Source organism: Fukomys damarensis, unplaced genomic scaffold (genome assembly GCF_012274545.1).
Source record: "Fukomys damarensis isolate Sample0158 unplaced genomic scaffold, DMR_v1.0_HiC HiC_scaffold_1, whole genome shotgun sequence".
Classification (NCBI taxonomy): domain Eukaryota; kingdom Metazoa; phylum Chordata; class Mammalia; order Rodentia; family Bathyergidae; genus Fukomys; species Fukomys damarensis.
Window position 1 is genome coordinate 40,723,134 of NW_022900913.1, and position 6,861 is coordinate 40,729,994.

Below are 6,861 nucleotides of genomic sequence, written 5' to 3' on the forward strand. Positions count from 1 at the left end.
TATATTCATTCATTCTCCACAATGCCCTGTATCATAGCTTCTGTCATTGTCTCCATTTTTTAGATAAGCCAGAAGAACAGCATAGAGCGGTAAATTGCCCAAGATCACAAAGCTAGTAAGCGGTAGAACAAGGATTTAAACTTAGCCTAGCTCCTTGCTCTGTAGTTGCCATGATATACTCCTTCAATAACAAGTTTATGTCGTGACTTGTAAACTACATTAAGTGTTTCAGTTATCTGAAGTCACTGAAGAAGACTGACCAAGGGGGACAGCGGACATGTCTCTTATTTCAAAGATTACTTTGGCTGGTGTGTGGAAATGGGCTGGAGGGGACAAAGTTGGAGGCCAGTAAGGTACGATTCAAGCAAGACATGATGGTGGGAATGAAGATGGAGATAAGAGATTAGATTCCAAAGATATTTAGCAGACAGACTAAAAGGGGGGGGGTCTCTGTAGAAAGTGAGGAGAGAGCAAAGACTCAGTGTGACTTATGCTCCTGGGCAAATAAGTGAATGGTGATTAAAACAATGAAAACTCTGTAGATCTAAGTAAGGTTTTAAAACTGTGTATGTTTCAGGACTGAGGATTTGGCTCAATGCTGAGGTTGTCTGCTTTGCAAGGGCAAGGTCCTGAGTTTAATCTCCGGTGCCAATAGAAATAAAAAAAATAAAACTGCATGTTTCCATTCAGCTAAGTCTTTAAAGGCAGAACTCAATCAGGATCTAAGAATTAAGGGACACACTGTTATGTAAGTATAATACCAGTTGCAACATTTTGTTCTCAGTTGTTGCATAGATGAAACAATTCCAAATATTTTGATTTAATTCATTAAAATATTTATGCACTCAATACAAGCTTATGCTTTGTGGAATTTGGCAAAAACATAAAGCTTTTCTAACTTAGTGTAGCATTTGAGTCAAATAATTTTTTTTTTTTTTGGTAATTCAGTGGATGGTTTTTATGTTTGTTTGTTTGTTTTCTAATTCAGAGGTGGGCAAAACTTCATTTCCAACTGATTTAACTTGGATATAAAAACACCTTATAATTGCCTTCAAAGCTGAGGGCTACATTTTTCTTTTCTTTTTTTTTCCCCATACACCAGAGATTGAACTCAGGACCTTGCGCTTGTGAGGCAGGTGTGTTGCCACTGAGCTAAATCCCTGTCCCCTACATTTTTCATTTTGTACTCCTGTCCACTGCTTCCAAGAAGAGCTTCCCTGTGCCATATTTCTCTAACATTTGGGGTTTCTGCAACTTTATAGAGTAAAAAAGCAAAGAATCCTTGGCATTTCTCCATTGCAGTATCTAGCATAATATTCTCACTTCTGTACCTCTATCCTCTTAATTATAACTTGTGTCATTAGTAAAAGCAATGTTTCCTTTTACTTATTCATTCACTTGTTTGTCAAATATTTATTGTTTACTATGTGCCAGGCAATTTCCTGGGTGCCAGGAATATAGCAGTGAATAGAACAAACCGAAATTTTTGTCCTTATAAAGCTTGTTTTAGCTTATGCTTAGTATAATCAAGTAATATTTAAATAAAGTGTTAAATATTGTATTTAGTACATTAGGTGGTGAAAGAGCTGAGAAAAATAAAGCAGGAAAGGGAAAATAGAAACTGTAGGGCATATGGATTATAGAATTTTTTTTTTTTTTTGAGACAGGGTCTCACTATGCACTGTAGGCTGGCCTTGAACTCAGTATATATCACAGACTGGCTTTAAACTCTTGGTGATCCTCCTGCCTCAGCCTCTCAAATGCTGGGATTATAGGTGTGCACCACGACACCCAACAAGGATTATAGGGATTTTAAGTAGAGAGATCACAAAAAGCCTCACTGAATCATTGATACTTAAACAAAGACTTGAAGGAGTTGAGGGAGAGTCATGCATGTATCTGGATAAAAGTGTTCCTGGAGCAGAGTAAGGGGTGATGGTAATAAGAAACAAGAACAGAGTGGGCCAAGGATTTAGCTCAGTGGTGCTGCTGCCTGCCTCGCAAACACCAGGACCCAAATTCGATCTGCAGTAAAAACAAAAAACAAGTTTCCAGGCTGGGTATGGCGGTGCACGCCTATAATCCCAGTACTGAGGAAGCTGAAGCAGGAGGATTGCTGTGAGTTTGAGACCAGCCTGGGCTACACAGTGAGTTCCAGAGTAATCTAAACTACATAGTGAGACCCTGTCTCAAAAAACCAAAAAACCCCCCCAAAAAAAAAAGTTTCCAACATGAGGTTTTGTAAATAAAACATATGATTACGATTAATTTTTATCCGTTCCTTTTTCCTTTCTTCATATGACTTTTAGAACTTTAAAATTACACATGACTCATATTTTCATTGCACAGCACTAGAGAGATCAACCAAGTTGAGAATACATATGGGTGGCAGGAAGGATGACACAAGAGAAACAGCACCCCTGTTAAGTATGTGAGGTGAGAGATGATGGTTCCTTGAACCTGGTAATAGGAAAGGTGGTCAGAAGTGTTTAGATTCTAGACATATTTGAATATAGGCCAACAGAATTTGGTATAAAGATACAGGATCTGGTAGGATGGCCCCAAATTGGCTGGCTTGCGTAACTGAAAAGACGAATGTGTCATTAACTGAGATGGGAAAGATTAAGGAAAGGCAAAAGTTTATGGAGAAAGTAAGGAGTGTTTGATCGGAGCACGTTACACTTGTCTGTCAGCCATCTATCTACATGGAGATGTTGAGTAGATATTTGAATACACAAGCTGAGAGTTTAGGGGTGAGAGCAGAACTGGAGATGAGAACTTGGGTGCCACCACTGCCTAAGTTAACACAATCAACGTTAATAAATTTTATGGTTTCTTCCATTTTACCACCATGTTTTTCTGGTATGTATGCCACTCCCTTGTCATAGAACACACTATCTAAACCCAATTCAACGTAGTTGTAGATGAGACCTGAAAAGTGATATCCCTGGTTTATTCTTCTACCTTCTAAAATTTTTTGTCCAAGACTGTCACTCAGAGACATGGGTACCACATTCTCCTTTTGCTAGTGTTTGTGGTATAAACACTACTTCTCTATGAAAAGTCTTTAATTTCTTTTAATCTCTCTGGGTCTTGGGCTCAGTGTCTCTTAAAGAAGCTAGAAAAATCTAAAATACTTTAAAATGTAAAATCATAAACATAGCTGTGCATATATCTCTGTGATATGATTCTTTTAATTCTTTTGGAAAGCAGAGGGATGGCTGGGTCCAATGGAACTTCTAGTCCCAGCTCTTTGAGGTATCTCCATATTGATTTCCATAGTGGTTGCACCAGTCTGCACTTCCACCAACAATGGAGAAGGGTTCCTTTCTCCCCATAACCCCACCAACATTTGTTATTGTGTGATTTCTTTATAGCAGCCATTCTTTGTGGGGTGAAGTGGAATCTCAGTGTTGTTTTCATCTGCATCTGTCAAATGACCAGTGATGTGGAACATTTTTTCATATATTTACTTGCTGTTTTTACTTCTTTGAGAAATGTCTGTTCACTTCAGATACCCATTTTTGAATCAGGTCTTTATATATATGAGAGCTGATTGTTTTGAGGTCTTTATATATTCTAGATAATAGTCCTTTATCTGAGGAGTAGCTGGTAAAAATTTTTTCTGACATTGTAGGTTGTCTCTTAGTTCTGTTGGTTTCTTTTGCAGTGCAGAAGCTTTTTAATAAGTTGAGATCCCAGTTGTTGATTCTTTCTGCTAGTTCCTGTGCTACTGAGGATTTGTTCATAAAGTCTTTTTCAATGCCAATGTCTTCAAGAGTTCTGCCTAAGTTATCTTCCAGTAAGTTTAGTGTTTCTGTTTTAATATTTAGATCTTTAATCCACTTGGATTTTAATTCAGTGCATGGTGAAGGTAAGGGTGCAGTTTTAATCAGTGGCAGGTCAAGAGCCAGTTTTTCTAACACCATTTATTAAAGAGGCCATCTTTACTCCACTGAGGATGGTCAGCTCCTTTGCCTAAGATGAGGTAGCTGAGTACATCTGGAGTTGCTTTTGTGTCTTCCAATCTGTTCCACTCATCCTCAAAGCTTCTCTAGTGAAAGCTGCCTAACCATGATTTGACCTGTTTGTTTTCAGGTGTCGTTTACTAAATGTGCAAGCAGGTATTAATGTAATGGAACCAAAGGTCTTTCTCCCAACCTTGCAGTTTGGCTCTTCAGTTTAAAACAAAAACCCCTTTGCTCACCCTGCCCCAGCCCTAGGGTTGGAGGTGGAAGTAGGAACAGTATGTTTAATGTCAGTGCCTTGTTTCAGCAAACAAAGCCGTGGGTTGCCACCTAAATGTGGACAACTCTGTTTACACCTTAAATAACCTTTAAACTTAGTTTGATGTCACTGAAAATTATATTTACTTAAGTCTCTATTTTTCTATTACTATATTTAAACACCAGAATTGAGAAGTATTTAAGGTACTTGAAGTCAGTCAGACAAGTTTTGCTGGTATTTAGTAAACAAAAGGCAGGAATTTTCAGCACATTTTTTCTGAATTAATTAATTAATTTATTTATTTGTGTGGTCCTGAGGATTGAACTCGGGCCCCTGTGCTTGTAAGGTAGGCAGCAGAACCAGAGGCAAATCCCTGGCCCTTCAGCACATTTTTAAAGATCCAGACATTTGATTTACATGTCAATGTCCACCTGGACCAAGGGCTATCTCTTTGTTACTGCCTTCCCTAGTATCTTGCCAATTTCCAGTTCATCAAGGGTTCAGCACACACTCAGTGCACTCCTTCTCCCCTCATAGATAGATGTGCTTTCTTTCCTATCTGTCAGTTTGCCTGGCACATGCAATTCTATATGGTGGATAAGAACTTCTGCTTCAGAATGAAATCCAAGCCCATCAGTGGTATCCTAGCTCTGTAGACTTAGGTTACTCCACCTCTTTATCCTTCAGTTTCCCTAGATCTGAAAAAGTAGGATAATAAGAGTTTCCTATGAGATTATTGTGAGCATTAAAGAAGAAATAAACATGCTCATATAGAATTCAATTTGTATCAGTTGCTGGTATAATTATATACCCCCCCATAAGGTTTGTGTCTTTCTGTTATCCAGGGTAGCTAGGGAAAAATACTTGTTTTTCAGTTTATTGTTGTGTTATATGGGGGGGGGGACAGGAAGAGAGTGATTTATTGTTCCAAGGAAGATTCTATTCATATTACAATTCCATTGGACTTCACCTGAGATATGAGGTTGGTCTTTCAAGTGTCAAATTAGATATGTAGCCCTCCAAATAAGCATTACCCTGGCTAGCATTAAAGAAGCTTTATTTCAGTAACATATATGTCCCTTTGCCACATTTAGATGCTGAATTCCAGCATCTGAAAACTGAAAGTGGAAATATGGACTAAAATGTGTAATAGAAAGTGGGAAATGGGAAGAAGGGAGGGGGGAGGGAGAAAGGAAGAACAAGAAAAGTGAAAATAGAAGGAATAAATGGAAACAAAGCTTTTGTACACAGGGAGGAGAGAGGAATTGAGGGGATGGGCAAAGGGAAAAAAAGGCAGGATACACCATGTACAGGTGCAAATGCCCTATGGTGGGTGTTATCATTATGTATGCTTAAATTGTACCAATAAATGTTGTGCTATTTAAAAAATGAGACAAATTATTTATGGGCTCATGTAGAAAGATTTTCAAAATAACATAAAAGCAAAGCAAGGTAAAAAAACTATGTCACATATGCTGTAATTTGGGTTTTTTTTTTAAAGGATAGATATTTCCTTACATATCTATAGAATCTCCCTAAAAATATGCAAAAAACTGGTAATACTAGCTGTGATTGGGGAAAAAAATCTCTGGGAGACAAATAAGGACACGTGTCTTTTTTACTGTAAACCATCAGGCAGGGATTTAGCTCATTGGTTCTGCCCCTGCCTCACCCAAGTTTGATCCCTGGTGCCATAAATAAATAAATGTAAACCATCATCTTGAACCATCTGTTATTTGTTTTAAAGTAGCCTTCTCCATATGCAGCTGCGCTGAAAGTTAGAAAGTAGGAAGCCTGGGAAAGTCCTGAGGAGCAGTGATTTTTGTCATATATGGATGTAATAAAAGACTGGTACCTTAGTCTGTTAATGCTGCCATAAAAAGTCCCACAGATTGGATAAATTAATAAGAACACAAGTTTCTCTCTGACCATTCTGGAAGGTGGGAAATGAAAGATCAAGGTGCTAGTAGGTTTGTTGTCTGGTGAAGGTCAGGTCTCTTCTTTTTTGTTTTGTTTTGTTTTTTGTTTTTTTGAGACAGGGTCTCACTATGTAGTTGAGACTGACCTGGACCTCACTATGTAGCCCAGGCTGGTCTTGAACTCACGGCGATCCTCCTGCCTCAGCCTCCCGAGTGCTGGGATTACAGGCATGCATCACCACGCCTGGCTCAGATCTCTTCTTTTAAATGGCACTTTTTAATTTTTTTTTATTTTTATTGAGTTTATTGGTGCAATCTAGGTATACAATACAATTACATTCATCATTGGGATTCTGTACCTTTACATAATAGGTCTTGATTCTCATTTTTTCCCCTTGTACCTGCCCTCCCTTCACCCCCTCCTCCCTTCCCCATTTACAAATACTTTGTTTCCATTTTTTCAGTTTCTCATATTTTTTTCCTCTCCCTTATTCCCTCCCCCACCCTTCCCACTTTCCCTACACCTTTAGCCCTTTACTTCCTATTTCACATTATTAATTATCTCATTAGGATCCTGTGTACTATTATAGTTTTTCACACCAAAGAAACTATTCAGTATTTCAGTTAAAGAAATCTCTGTATGAACATTAAAAATAGGGAATCCTAAAATAAAACTAAAAAGGAAAGTAAAAGAGAAAAGGCAATGATGTAACAT